This window comes from Bactrocera latifrons, unplaced genomic scaffold (assembly GCF_001853355.1).
Source record: "Bactrocera latifrons isolate USDA-ARS-PBARC rearing strain unplaced genomic scaffold, ASM185335v1 scaffold_27, whole genome shotgun sequence".
NCBI lineage: Eukaryota > Metazoa > Arthropoda > Insecta > Diptera > Tephritidae > Bactrocera > Bactrocera latifrons.
In genome coordinates this window covers 807,597-823,319 of record NW_017536296.1, presented here as the reverse complement: position 1 = coordinate 823,319, position 15,723 = coordinate 807,597, and the positions used below count along the sequence as shown (strand labels likewise).

The following is a 15,723-nucleotide window of genomic DNA, read 5'->3' as shown; positions in this document are numbered from 1 at the left end:
AATTTCTTTGAGAATAGCATCATTGTCTTACAGAATCATCCATGCTAAATTTCGTGAAAATACGTCGTCAAATGGAAAAGATTTCTATACAAGCTCTTGCTATCGAACGTACGGTTTGTATGACAGCTATGTGCTATAGTGATGCGATCTAAACAATTTCTTTGGAGATTTCATTATAGCTTTAGTGAATAATCTATGCCAAATATCGTGAAGATATCTCGTTAAATACAAATGTTTTCCATACAAGCGCTTGCCTCCGATCGCTTAGTTTGTATGGAAAGTATATGCTATGGTGATCCGATATCGGTGGTTTCGACTAATGAGCAGCTTCTTGATGAGAAGAGGATATATCCAAAATTTCAAATCGATAATTTAAAAACAGAGGAACTAGTTCAACTGGCTAGTACGACTCAGCTCGTCACACTGATCATTTGTCCTCCTACTTTTCCTTCCCGGTCTTACAAACTCCCTGACAAGCTTAATAAACCCTATCCAGGGTATAATGATAGCCAACAAAAACAAATACACGCAACGGGCATGAGAAAATTAACGAGACGACGCAAATCAGGTACCGCCAGCGACATCACTACTGTGGAATTTATTTTAAGGATTGATTTTTTTCACAGCCCCGCACCGCGGCTTGGTTGTTTTGATTCTTTTCAGCGCAGTATGGCCAAAAAAAAAAAGAGGAAGAGGAAAGAAAGCAAACAAATATCAGATACATTTACGGTTGAATTAAGCAATAAATGGGTTGTGAATGCGAAAAATGACAATATCCAGTGGCGCGCCGGCGCAGTGCTGGTGTGAATCATCGTCGCATATATCGGGTTTTGTTCGTTTGTTCGGTTGTCGTTTCGCCGTTTTCTTATTTTAATTTTATGGCGAAGTTTCATTAATAAACATCAAATTAATCCATTTAAGTGATATGAAGCGATCTTTTTCTTGTAGAAAAATTTCTTAATAAATGTGCTCGTCTGGCAATGAATAAATGGTGACCTTGAGTTTGTACGCTAAGGACGTAAGTATGTAAAAGCTCATATATATATGTATTAGCAGGTACGTAGGTGTGAAGATTTTATGCAGAAATTAACAAAAATTATAGGTGATTCGTATGCGAATGCCGCGCTAAGTGACTCAATTTGAGCGAATGTGGCGAGAATCAATATTCCATTTTGCACTTTAAGGGTGTCAAGACTGCTAAAAAACGGAAATTAAATTCTTGATAAATGAGCGAGGTCTATGTATACTGTCCTCCCATGCAGTGTTTAGTTTACTTACTACTACGTCATCTAAAAAGGTGCTCTATTGGTCGAAATCTTAAATTGAAAGTGGACGAAATACAGTTTGTATAAAAACTGAAGCCGATCGTCCTTCCCAACAGACATCGCTTCGCTCTATGGACTCTTGAAAAGTTCCTTTCTTGGAACTCCGACATTTTCGAGTAAAATTTTTTGACAAAGAAGAACAACCCGAAGAGATTCAATAGATTCAGCCATTTCAGCCGAAAAAAACAGCGGTTTGCTGTGGTCTGTGAGCCGGTGGAATCATCAGTCTATATTTCATCCAAAATGATGCCGTTGACAATGTCACCATCAATGGCGTCATGTTAACCTACTAGTTGATGCCAGAAATTGAAGCTCGTGATCTTCACTGTTACAGTTTTTGCTGCTGATATGTAAAGTCTAAAATCGTTGCAGACAATCCCGCTCCGATTCAGGCCTTGGAGTAAAACATCACGCATGTCGTTCGCCAGTTACCAGTCGAAATGCTCGAACGAGTCATCAGGAGTCATCAAAATTTGGACTCAACGGATGGACCATCTGAGCCAACGTTTAAAAAGATATTTTTCAAAAAATAAAGGTCACAAAATGTGTTTGAAATGATAATAAAGATTCCCATTAAATTTGAAGTTTCTGTATTTTTTATTAAAAAAAAATGGGGGCCTCGAAATAGATCACTCTTGAATAGTAAACTCACTGCTCCGAAGTGCAGCTTCTTTCAGGGAGGTAGGTATTTACTCCAACAAAAGCGGCAAAACGAGCGTTGAGCTCGCAAACTATGCGCTTAACGTTAGTCGATGAATATGTAATCTCACTAGATATATCGTCAAGCTACACCATTATCAGACACGTTTGGGTGCCTGATTATAGCGAAATCGCTGGAAAAAGTATAGTCGATGAGCTAGTAAGAGGAGACAACCTTATCCTACTCACAGCGGAATGGGAACGACTTAGATTCCTGTTGGCATTTTGCATTTAAGCACTGACCTATAAACCACACGATTGTGAGATCCTCTTGATCTCGAGTAAAACGAAGGATATCTACTTGCCTTAACAAAGTTCTTCTTACCGCTATCGTGGGAGTTCTTACTGGACATTACCCAAACCACATTCACATTGTAAGATTTAAAAAGCAGTTGGAGATCAAAGATGCAAAGAAAAAGATGGAGGAGGAAACATTCTGGTACTTCTTTCTCTACTGTCCAACTTTTGTAAGACTGGGTTTGAAACATCTCGGTATTCATTTATTCGGTGGAGAAAGCCAAAACTGGCATTATCCGCCGTAACAAATTTGTGAACGGCTCAAAGCGTTTCGTTGATGCAGAAGTACCACAACGGACCGACTTTATGTAGGCGATCCTATATGGATCTGATCCTGATCAACGATTTCCTGTATCGGATTTTAATAAAAATGGCGCTGAAAAGCATCTTTGAGACTGATGTCTTATGGCAAGGCACTTGCGAAATGAAATTGGGGAGGCAAATGGCATAAGCGATAAAACAGTATCAGTTATAACTACTTAGTCGTTTGTAGCGAAAGTATGAGTTAGAAGAACACAAGACAAACAATTAAAAGAAATATATAATAGAAACCTTTACTTTCGGCTTTTGAAGGCGCCATCAAAACAACAATTTCCCAGGATAGCTTTACTCAAACAAAATTTAACACTCCCGTATCAGGCTATAAACGTACCTAGACAATACATCATAAGTGCTGTAAACTTTTTCATAAGTAACTACTATTTATTGTTATGCCTTTCATTTGTTTAGAACAAACGATTTTTAATGGAGCCATGCGCTTTGGCAAACATCTCCTGAAAGCTTTTGTCAACTCCTGACACAAAATCAAGCAAACATCCTCTAAAAGCGACTGGATGGATGCTTCCTACGTTGCACATTAACGCATACAACACATGGTATTCCCACTGCTGGAGCCAACGCAAAGGATGCGCAATGTAATCGATACGCTGAGCAAAAGGAAAGTTAGTCTGGCCTTTTGTTAACGATTTCCGAGAGCGCAGAGCCGTACGACGAAGGCGTCAAAGTTGAAGGATGTGCACATTGTTAATGGTGTGAAATTAAAGTAAATTGTTTTTAGCACACGCACACACATACACGTATACACACGCACATGCTGGTGCCGCAGTGCACAAAGGAAGGCCACAAAGTACACCGGTAAATAAGTGCTTATTCGCACGTAAATAAAAGCACAGACAAACATGCCTACGTGCATATGTAAAATGAAGGAGATAAAAAAAATGTATTTAAGAAATACTGCGGCCATTTAAATGAGGTGTTAATAGCAAATTTTGCAATATTTGTTCGCGAATGTCGCTTTCTGGCATTTATATTATATGAAGGTGCCACACTTAGCGGTATGAACCACTTGCGCACTTATTATTAATTGCTTGAGTAGATAGGTTTATATGAGGTCTGTCCAAAAGGTACTCAGCCTGAACGTCTGATGGCGCCAATATTGCAAGGGAAATTGTCGTATGGAACATTCTCGTGAGCTACTCTCAAAATTCCGGCTGAATCGGAAGGAGCTTACGCGTTGTTATTGTAACAAATACGTAATCCCCGTTTGCTTGGTAAAGATTTGATAAGTTGTCATCGAGGTCATTCAACGATAGGCCCAGGAAACGCGCTGTTACGACGAAGTCAGACCATAGGGAGAGGGGTTTCAGGTGAGTAAAGTTAGCAGAGCATCCAAGAAGGTGGTGCTAATATGTTGGTGTCGGTAAGGAGTTTAACTTTGGTATCCAGAATGAAGCTGCGCAAAGATCACACTCGATTATCGTGCAACTCGAGCTCTTTGTCTGCAATGGGTGTTGGTTTGACTCCAAGTGCCATTCCCTGAGAACAAGTCGGTGAAGATGTTAATGGTTCTACTATGAATATCAGTGCATATTTTAAGTTGGGTGAGGACCTGTTAATGCTTCTAGCGATTCCGCAAAACCGCCTCCTGCTCCAAGTAAGTGACTGCAAATATGATTTCTGCGAAAGCACCCCATCAGAAGCATCCTTTTGTAGTGCGAAGTGCAGTGTTCTGACATGTCTATAGTTTCCTCATCATTTCATGGTGCAACGTACTTAACGACCGGCCGGTCGATTGCCTTGTACGTTGCTAACAACGTTTCTTTGTCTTCCCCCCCGACTAGCGACTTAAGGATTTTATTGTGGCTCCGTGCTTTGGCAATAATCGCGATCGCCTGAGGAGTGAAGGAGCACAGGCGGTCGAATGTAATATTTAAAATCTTAGGGCTATTCACAGTCGGAAGTTTAACGCCATCGACTGCAATATTAAGATCAAGTCTGTACTCCTTCGTCCAGTTAGTGAATATGGTCGCTGTGTCTCGGTGAGATAGCCGTTTACGGCACTTTCGCGTCGTTTGTGCCGATCGAAGGAACACTACTATACACCAGAGACCATGAAGGTTTTACAAGTTATCTGTAATTATTCGACCATTCCGTAGCCCCTACTGTCCGACGTGTATAGAGTGCATATAAGACTCTGAGCACGTATTTCTTCAAAACTACATGGTGGTAGTTTGGAAATTTTGACTTGATGGTAGTTTGGAAGGTTGTTGCTGTGTCACCACTCTTGTAAATGGAAAGCTGTCAGCGAAACGTCAGCTCTAATTGTGACACAACTATGCCATATACAATTAGGCGATTGTTAGATTTTTGCTCACCCATAATGTAATACTTAATACGGTGATACGGCTAGAGATATGAATTGGTATCAGATTGTGTTCAGCGGATTATCGCTCCGGCCTTCGGGCTGCTCCTACTATAAAAAAGGATAGATACAAAGCCAACGTTGCAACAGTGAACTTAACACGTTGAACCAGCACCGAAGAAAGCGAAACCGTATTGGACCAAAAGCTGGTATGTACCGTTTTCTGGGATTCACAATATGTGACAAACATATGCTACGAAGATAGAGGTAAAACGGTAACAGGGCTTTATCATGCCGAGTTTTTGTGTCAATTTAACATCGGAGACCAAGGAATAGTCGCAACAGTGAATTCTACCCGGCAAACTTTTAGCGAAGAAGGCAAAGACTGTCCTCTTGGACGGAGAGATGGTGGCTACTTCTGTGGCTCGCAACGTGTGATGTACAATGCCCAATCAGCTTACCATACCGAATTATTGCAACGGAAAAGCGGTGCCATTTAACGAAGAAACAATGTTATTCCGCGTTCAGATTGGTCAAAGTAAGTTAAACTGCTACCGTACACATCCTATTCTCCAGATATGGCTCCATGTGACATTTTTTTTTGTTTCCAAACATTTTGGAGCCGCTGCTAAAGAGGTTTATCAGGTCAGATCTCCAGAAAACGTATTTTTCAGATCATGTAGGTACACACTTTTCGCCGTAGGTCCAAACTTTTCAGTTGGGCCAAAGAATTTGGAGCTACGCTGGATCAAGTGTATCGACTTAAAGAGAGATTATAGCAAGAAAAGAAGTTGGGGTACTACTGAATCAAGTGTTCTGAGCCAAGAAGAGATCAGCAGGTTCGCCGGAGGTCTACACTAGGTCGAGTGTATCGCGTTAAGGAAAGATTATCTCGAGAAATTTAAGAAATTTTCGCTTTCTTCTTGTGGTCCAAATACAAATCGGATGTATGTATATGTTTTGTGTGTGTGTGAGTGTTCTTCAATATGAAAGCATATGTGGGCCTCGAACATACGAAGGTATATCAATATGTACATATATATAAGTACATGACGCATTTGCATTCTCCACGCTTCAAAAGCAAACAGGCCCAACACGTCACAATACCGCAGCGAAGGAATAAAAAATTGCTGGGAAGCAGGATGAAGGTATGGTAAAATATGAGAATGCATCAGTACTAATGGAAGCCGGCAATAGCTGTGAGGCGTCTGCTGAACAGTACGAAGATGAAACGCAGTCATCAAATGGAATGGGGCGCATATGCGCATGTGTGTGCGTATGGCGTATGAGGCGCAATGTGGAAGGATGATAAAATTGAAATTTAAATAAATAAAAAAATGAACGGCTTTTGCAAACACAGCATGTCGTCCGCGTCAAAGCAAAAACTTGCAAATAAACAGTAAACGAAATAGTGGGAAAAAACATCAAATATATATATATATACTAATGGTATATATGTATGTATATGGTATACACATACATATGTATATGAAGCCGATCAGCAAAATTTAATAAAAGCAAGGAGACTTAAGGATACGGTGGCAAAAGCAAACCACCTCAAGCGTGTATAGAGCCAACTGATGTGACCGAAGCGTACGGCCAGCGAGTTGTGGCAGAAGAATTCAACTAAAAAGCGCCGAGGCCATGCCGACCAAAGCGAACAACAACAACAGTACTACAACAACAAATAATAATAAATAATATAATAAATAAGCGACAGCGGGGGTAAGAGCAAGTGGCAACACAAGAGTAAGTAGAAGCGGCAGCAACACTAAGAGGCAACAACAGCAACAACAATTTCAAGAGTCAAACAAAGCCAACATCAGTTCTTTTTAGCTGTTACAAAAATTATGAACAATTCATTTAACACCCCAACAGCGGCAGCGGTGGCAGCAACAACAGTAGTGGCACAGCAGCACGGCAGAGGAAGCGTTCCACAAGACAAAGGCTGGCGGCGTAGCGTGGTGCGGTTAGCTAGCGGTAGATTGAAGCTTTTTTTCAGCTTGGCTGTCTGCGAAGAATGTGTCAGCGTTCGATATTTTGCGCGGGTGCCGAGGCATTGCTTGGGCCATGCACTTGTCCGTTGGCACGAAGCTCCGATTAAGCGCACCTCAATCGAGCAAATGCAAGAAAATGCCACAAAAGACAACAACAACGAAGACAATATGTTGCTGTGCGTTGCTCCGTTTTGTTTTTGCATGTTAAATTTAATTTTTGTAAATTATTGTATATTTTTTCTTTGCGGGCTTTCACTATTACGCTGCGGCTACCTCGGCGCACAATATCAGCAGCAGCAACAAGAACACCAGTGTAAGGTGCCCCGAACATAGCGCACTCGAACGACCCCGGCGTAAATGAAGTGAACGCATATCCAGTTTAAACTTCACACCTTCTGAAATTTCGCTTCGTTGGTCGCTCACTCGCATTGTGCCGTTCCTCCGCAGCTTGAAGCTCTGGCCGGCCCGGTGCTTTACTGCTGTTATTGTTGTCTCTGTGCGCATCGGTGCAGTGAAGTGTGCGCTGGTGATCGAAGTTGTTGCAGTGGCAAAGGCAGGTGGTGGTGGTGGCGGCGAAGCGACGCAGCCGGGCGGCGACGGCGGTAACAGTGACGGTCGCAGTGGTGTTGTTAGCGACGGCTATGGTGCAGTGCGGGTGAACACGTTCTGACGCTGGTGTAGAATTTCAAAACCCAAAACTTACTTGACTGACCGACCGATCATTCTAGCAGACAGCAACAACAACAATGGCAATAACAACCACAGTAATAACAAAAACAGCAGCGGCAGTGCCGGCAACAGCATGGGGTTTGTGTGCGACGCTGGTGTCGTTTCGTCGCTGCCGTGGGAGCTCTCTCATATGTAAAACAATGCATATTTGTACAACGTATTACCTTTCCTCGTTCACTTTCACACTTTTAGTGGGAATGAGTTTACGGTTTACCTGTGTCGTGTAGTGTTTTTAATTTAGTCAAACATCCCATATACCATATATCTAGTAAATGTGAATGTGTTTGGCCATTTTCAGGCATAGTGCAACAGAATTTCTAACGTTTTAGAAGTAAGACAGCATATGAGCAAACACAATAATAATAATAGTTTTACAAGACGCTGTACTTGCAAAGGGGGTTAAATAAAAGTTAAGACGCCTTCACGGACTTGATTCTTCTTCTTTATTACCATAGGCACCGCTTACGCGGTTATAGCCGAGTTTACCACACGCCAATTGGAGAATCCAAGTGTAGCGAGAGCCTCCTCCACCTGGTCTTTCCAACGGAGTGAAGGTCTTTCTCCTCCTCTGCTTCCCGCCGCCGGGTATTGTGTCGGATCCTCTCAGAGCTGGAGTGTTTTTATTCGACATGACATAGCCAGCAAAGCCGCTGTCTCTTAAATCGAAATGAACTATTTCAATGTCATCGTATATCCCTCGTACAGCTCATCGTACCATCGACCACAGTATTCGCCGTCGCCAATGCGCAAAGGACCATTAATTTTCCGCAGAACCATTCTTTCGAAACCCGTGAAGCTGACTCATCAGATGTTGTCATCGTCCGTGCCTGTGCACCATATAGCAGGGCGGAGATGGTAAGTGTAGAATTTGTTCTTTGTTCAGCAGCTCAACACTTCCGGGCTTAAACCAGGTACACCCAAGTACCAAGTTTCTGGGTAGGCAGAAAACATCTGTTTGAAGGAGAGTTAAAATGAAAGGGGAAACATTCCTCCCCAGATTGAGTTGGTTAATTTTCAACCAACCTACTTATACTCTCATGTTATTTCGGGAAGAGAGTAACTTTCTGACGTTGCAACTTCATATTTATATAAAAAACTATTGAGATACATATAATATTTTAATAACGGGTGATCCGAAAAGGTACTTTTTTAACAGCCTTTTTTACACAGATCATGATTGAGTTGTGTCAAGCTGTCATGTTATTTTTGTTCAGTATTGTTTGGCATTTCATCACGTAAAGACTTACTCTTAAATAACGTTTACAAATCGTTCAATTTTTTTTACGAAAATTCACGCTCTGTAAAGATTGTGTTTTTCACGCTTCTCTCAACTTATAATCAACATAATTGGCCGACCGAATAGACCACGTCCAGCACGCAGGAAGTAAATATAGCAGCCGTAGCTGAGAGTGTACGCGAAGACCGTGGAGAGCCTGTTTGGTGCCGTTCGCAGTAATTCGGATTGACGTATGGAACGTCTTGGCACATTTTGCGTTTAGATTTTAAATTGCAAACATACAAAATAGAGATGTGTAAGAACTGAAACCGCTCGACCCTCCCAAGTGACATCGCTTCGCTCTATGGGCTCTTGAAATGTACCTACAAGATCCGACATTGTCGAGTCAAACTTTGTTCAACGATGAGGCCCATTTCTGGCTCAATGAGTATGTAAACAAGCAAAATTGCCGAAGTCGGGACAAAGAGGAACCTGAAGAGATTCAAGAGCTGCCATTTCATCCAGAAAAAAAAAACATCGCGTCTGATAAAAGTCTATTCGATGTCTGAAATTGAAGTTCGTGATCTCTGCGACTTTTGGTTTCAACAAAACGGTGCCACTTCCCACAAATCGCATCAGTCAATGGATTTATTCAAAGGACACTTCGGTGAGCATATAATTTTACGTTTTGGATTGATCGATTGGCCCTCCAGATCGTGTGATATCACACCGTTAGACTATTTACTGTGGATATACTTCAAATCGAATGTCTATGCGGAAAACCCTGCTTTGATTCAGACCGTGGAGCACGTCAGCACCCGTGTCATTCACCAGTTACGAATCGAAATGCTCGCCCGAGTTATCGAAAATTGGATTCAACGGATGGACCATTTGAGACGTAGCTACGGCCAATATTTGAAAGAGATAATCTTCAAAAAATAAATGCCAAAGAATGTTCATTCGAATGATATTAAACATTCCCCAATAAATTTGAAGTTTTTGTGTTTTTTATTTAAAAAAGTATGGAATCTAGAAATAGATCAGCCTTTATCAGGAAGATGAGACGAGTTGGAAGTCTGTCCTTCTGTCCCTCAATCCGTGTAAAACTTAAAACAGGCATGACCCCACCCTGTAAGAATTTTGATGTACATATCGCCTAAGCCATTCAAGCTCTAATAACCCAATTCGCGTTCAAAACAAATTACTTAAGCGCCCCAAGCGACACATTCAATCGGCCACGGCCACAGATACTTAAGAAATAAACTTTTCAGTTCAAAACTACTAAAAGCGCGATAACTCAATATATACGCCAGAGTCATAAAAATTGCAGCAGCGATGATAGAAGAGGACTTCATAGGAGCCGGGGTCAAAAATGTACGATAGGCATGGTACCGCCCACATTTCGGTGAAAAGCCATTACTGAGGGTCAACTTGACCAAATTTCGTATACAATATAATGTTACCTTGAGTTTCCTATATTCCAATGGGAGAACGATCGAAATCGGACCACAACTACGACTACTTCTCATGATACCTTTAACTTAATTTTAAATTCCAAAGAGTATTGGGATAAAACTTTTCCCGAATACTGCGCTTAAAGTATACCTAAAACTGTCCAAAACGGACAAAAACTTTTCAAGCCCCCTGCAATCTAATATGCGGATCAAAGTTCCAATTGCAAACTTTTTATCAAAAATATCGTGAGATATATTATGAAAAAAAAAGGTTTGAATTTTCATATTCTTAGTAGAAGATTTTCGAAATTCCAGTTGAGTTTATACCGCATATACAGGTTTTGTCCGGAAAGTGATTTTCTTCCGCCGCGACTGTACTTGGGTGAGTGCTCTCACCGACTGGATTCAGTAGTGAGCGTTCCTAGCTAACGAACAAGCGGCTGGACAGTTGTCTCCAAGCACATGGAGAGTTAGGACAAACATTTGCGCGTAACGTGTTTCTGTGAGTGGTGCAAGCCGAAAATGCAGCCTTCGTTAGAGCAGAGGTACGCGATTAAATTCTGTGTGAAACTCGGTAAATCTGCCACAGAGACGTTTGATATGATCAAGCAGGCTTATCCAAATGTTTCTTTACAAAGAAGTGATTTGTTTCGGTAGCACCAGGCCTTTGGGAGAGCCGGGAAAAGGTCGCTGATGAAAACCGTGCTGGGAGACACTGGACATCAAAAGCATCGTCCACCATGAATTTGTTCCTCCTGCACCAACCGTCAACGTCAAATTTTATTTAGAAGTCGTCAAAAGACTCAAACGAAGGGTCAATCGGCTCCGAAACGGTTTGTGAACAGCTACCGAACCCCAGCCGACAGCTATCCTAACGCTTCAGCAGCCGAGCTACAGCCCAGATGTGGCCTCCCTGTCTTTGTTTTGTTTCCTTGTCTGGAAAGGCCGATGAAAGGTAAGCATTTTGAGACGTCAGAGGGGAGTAGCTTGCAGCTCGGCTCTGAAAGCCATTTCGGAGAATGCCTTCCGTCACGCCTTCAATGTTTGGAAATTGCGCTGGCACTGCTGCATCGACGCAGAAGGTCTATATTCAAAGTTTTTAAAGAATTGTAAGAAGTGATTCAATAAATTTTTAAAAAACGATTCAGTCCTATTACTTTCCGGACAATCTTTATTTCAGCAAAAATCTTGTGAAGACTTGCCCTAGACCACAAATAACTTACTAATCTTTGACCCTGGCTTTTATCTTGGCAAGTTGCTTGGGTTTAAAATATTCGGTTGACCCATAGCTGTTAGGAAATTTGTAACGGGTGATCCAAGAAGTACTTTTTTACAATAGCTTTTTGTGACAGATAATAAGCTTTTTCCATTAAAATGTGTTTTATCTTCAAAAAAGTAGGGAACCTAAATATGAATCACCCTTTATTAACATCTCATTTACTTGATGTGAGTCGCTATTATCGTTAATTGTTTAGTTTGCAATAAATAACACAACTTTCGTTATGCCATCTCAATTTTTACAAGCGCTAATTGTGGTATCCAAGAGCAATCAGACTTCCATGGTCTAACCAATTTGTCTAAACACTCTATTTCACTTTGATTTATGTATATGTATAATAAATTATTTGTTATGGAATGCTGCTTTAAACCACCGTTAGCTGAGTAAGGTTGCAAACATGTCACGTTCGGCAACGCCACTTGAACTTGACATTTGGTACCATAAATTATCACACATACTGTCCCTAAGCCAATTATTATAATATGAATATCAGCGATAAGTATTTATGAAACCAACACAAGACTACAATGGCTGGCGGTCGCTTGAAATGCAACTTTATAAATAAGTCAGATAAAAACAAAATAAAACTAAAAATAACTGTAATAAATATAGCATTTCACTGCTGGCTGCTGGCGCTGGTTATAGCTTGTATGAGAATGAAAATGAAATTGAATAATTAAAATGGAATGCACTTACCAACTTGCAATTGTTAACGCTGGCAATACCACGCTCGCATACTTTGTCGCTTAAGAGCATATTTACATATAGTTCAGTAATTTTGCTAATAAGCGCACTTGCAACATACACACATATGTATGTATGTACGTACTATATGTCCGTATGTATCCGATCCGCCTTAGTACGCCTCTGTGCCGGCCGTGTCCATGTCAATTCGTTGGCATAAATCATTTTAATGCAAACAGCGCTTAATCGTGGCAGCATGTATGTGTATTCATACATCAGCAACATGTTGCCAGCAACACACATTGGCACACTCACCTCAGTGGATTTTCATTAATTTATGCCTGCCAACTGGCCAAGTGCAAGCCAAACGTCATCTGTTGACACAGCAGCCGTGACCAAAGTAACACCTTATTTGCGCAACAACAATAACAACATTTGTTGGGGAATTAGCTTGTGCAAGTAGCTATTGCCATTTTAGCGCAACTTGTGTGTCGCCGCCGCCGCCGCCGCGTCACTCAAGGCTGTTATTGGCGCCTTTAACGACTGTTACATTTACTATTTAATTAAATGTTGCATTAAGTAGTTTTGCTGCAATTAGATAACAGAATTTGTGTGCGGTGTTAGTTGGAATATCTGAACAATATTTGCTGCTACTGTTCGATAAATCGCACAAATATGCATAAATAATTAGGTACATCCGATATGCGCTTATTATTTATATATTTACATATGTGTATACATATAAAACATATTTTTAAAAGTCGTGATGAATTGACCATTCGATTATCTATGTGCGATCCAAAGTAGAGGGGACTTTTTGAATCCAGCACTCTCTTGTGGCGACATCTATGTATATGTCGACTGGTACGTTAGAATCTGCTGTCTTTATCGATTGTCCAGTGAGAATTTCATGACATTTCATTGATTCGAAGTGAAGTCATTGCGTATTAAGTGTCAGTATGTTTGTGTTATCGGTGCGAAAATGAGCTTCGAACAAAGAAAAAAAAAATTAGTAAAACTTTTACCAAAACCTTTCGATTGATGAAACAAGTTTATGGCGATGATTGCCTATCCAGTAGCAGAGCACACGAGTGGTTTTCAACAACGATCGGCGCTTGTGACCGATTATTTGACCAAAAATCACATTTTAACCATTAACCACTCCCCGTATTCACCTGATATAGCACCGTGCGATTTCTTCCTTTCCGGAAAAATGCATTTGCCCATGAAAGCAAAGCGTTATGCAGACGTTGAGGCCATCCAAAAGACTTGCACCGTCATACTGGCGGCCATACCGGCCAACGAGCAAAAACACTCGTGCGATATGCTTTTGGACTGTGCAAAAAGCTGTATTAAGGCAGAAGGAGACTATTTTGAATAAAATAAATTGATTTTGCCGATAAAACTATTTGTTTTTTACTTTGAAACGCACCTTGTATAACCCAGCTAAGATTTATCCATAATGAAACTATGAGAAAAAATTTCATAAGAATTATTAATCTTGATTTTATGCTTATAATCATTGAATTCACTCATATGGCTTCTACAACGCCCTTATCAATAAATATTCCTTCCTATGAGAATATCATAATTTTGTATGTAAAACATATATGTATTAACTGAAAAATTCGATGTAACCCGATATGTTCTCGAAAGTATGATTGCCTTAAAAATATCCCTAACTCGAATTCAAGAGTCTAGGAATTTTAAAATATATATTTTTTTCAAATTTCGAAAGCTTGCGATCTCTCTGAAAGAAATCTTCAAAATGAAAGTATTTTCAAAAGTATTAATATTGTGACAACTCCATCACCTTAGTCTGAACTCAAAACTTGAAACGCGCTTTCCTTGAAACTATTTGTTCTCTTAATTTATATGACTATTCTTTAAATGTCTATCTGTCGTATGAACCATGAAAAAATTTTATTTGTTTTTTTTTTTTTTTCATTTAYAGTTTTGTTTGTTTATACGGCATAACGCTGAAGGCTATCCCAAAAAGTGCTATTGAAAAGTGTTTCGAGGAATGGAACAATCATTGGCATAAGTGTATTACATCTACTTCATATTACTTCATATTATTTTGAAGGGGACAAACTAAATATTGATGAATAATTAAATATTTTGTGTTTTATTAACATTTTCTGGGCACTTTTTTGTCCAATGTATACAGATTTTCGCACTTCCGACCCTATGTGACTTACATATCTCAAAGAAAATTAGAGAGCGTTTCTAAGTAATAATAGTGTATCTTTGTACATAAATTTGATAAAATTCATTATATCCTAGCCGCTATATAGCTAACAATAGAATCGATCTTTCGACTGATTTTACTTCAAATAGATTGGCGATGGTATTTTTTAATATTACCAAAACCTGATACCTACATCTGGCCGAAATGTCACTTCAAAATAATCATTAGTGTTTAGTATAACGAAACGTAGAGGATGTTGGAAAAAGTCTTCCGTGATAACTGTTTGTTGCGAGCAAATGTTTTTGATTGGTACGAATTATTCAAAGAGGGTCGAGAACACTTTGACGACGAACCATGTCCGGGACGACCACCCACATCAACTGATGATCAACACGTCAATAAAATAAAGCAATTGGTGTTTGAGAATCTGCGATTAACAACAGCAGCAGCAAGAATAACGGTGTGGGTTCACTTAACGCATCTGTGGGTTAGACATCTACAACGAATGCAACAGAAATACCAACTGCGGTGTCATATTGTGAAGCCGACCTAATGGTGGGAGATATAGCCAGAACCGGTGACAAGAGCAAGGTCACAAGTGCAAGTGGTGGAGACTGTGCCGGTACAAGTTATAGAAGTAATCACTTTGTGCCTACGTCAAGTTTTATGCATGTCAAGCTCAATGACCAGGTTGCGGAACTTTGATTATCTCAGAGATCTTACTGGGATTGTTGGAATATCGGAAGGATCAGTGAAAACCATTTTGAAAGCTCATTTGGTTCGATTGGTTTTAAAATTACTAGTTTTTTCGAAAAACAGCGTCGTGTTAAGGTCTGTGAAACAGTGCTTTCCGACTACCAGGATGTCATGGAACATAATATTACTTCCCGTAAGTTTTGGATCTATGCTTGGAACCTGGAAGCAGACGACCAATCGGCCGAATATCGTGGTAAAGGAGTGTCGAAGATAAAAAGCCTCGTCAAGCCAGGTCAAAAATCAAGTTACGGGATTTTCAATAAACTCTACAATATTTCTTTCAAATAAAACAAAAACGTTTCAGGATATTAGTGAAATTCTTCTTTCGTGTGAATGTAAATTTTATGCTATTATGTACGGAACTCGATTCTTTTGCATAGCCACCACAGGCACGCTTGCAGAAGTCCAGACGTTGAACCCAATTTTCGACGGCTTTCAAGCATAAATCGGCCGAT

At 40.2% G+C, this 15,723-nt stretch overlaps 2 protein-coding genes across 5 annotated transcripts in view; one reads left to right on the top strand and one right to left on the bottom strand.

Moving 5' to 3' along the window:
- Nucleotides 1-15,723, bottom strand: part of LOC108969907 (proton-coupled folate transporter-like) — a 134,309-nt gene that overhangs the window by 78,268 nt on the left and 40,318 nt on the right. For 3 of the 4 annotated variants that reach the window (XM_018934899.1, XM_018934898.1, XM_018934902.1), the window contains exon 2: nucleotides 12,334-12,909. The exons of the other annotated variant lie outside the window; for it this stretch is intronic. The gene's annotated coding sequence lies outside the window, so the exon portion shown is untranslated. The remainder of the gene's footprint in view (nucleotides 1-12,333; nucleotides 12,910-15,723) is intronic. 4 annotated transcript variants of the gene reach the window in all.
- Nucleotides 1-15,723, top strand: part of LOC108969910 — a 198,385-nt gene that overhangs the window by 180,934 nt on the left and 1,728 nt on the right. The gene's annotated exons all lie outside the window — the stretch shown is intronic.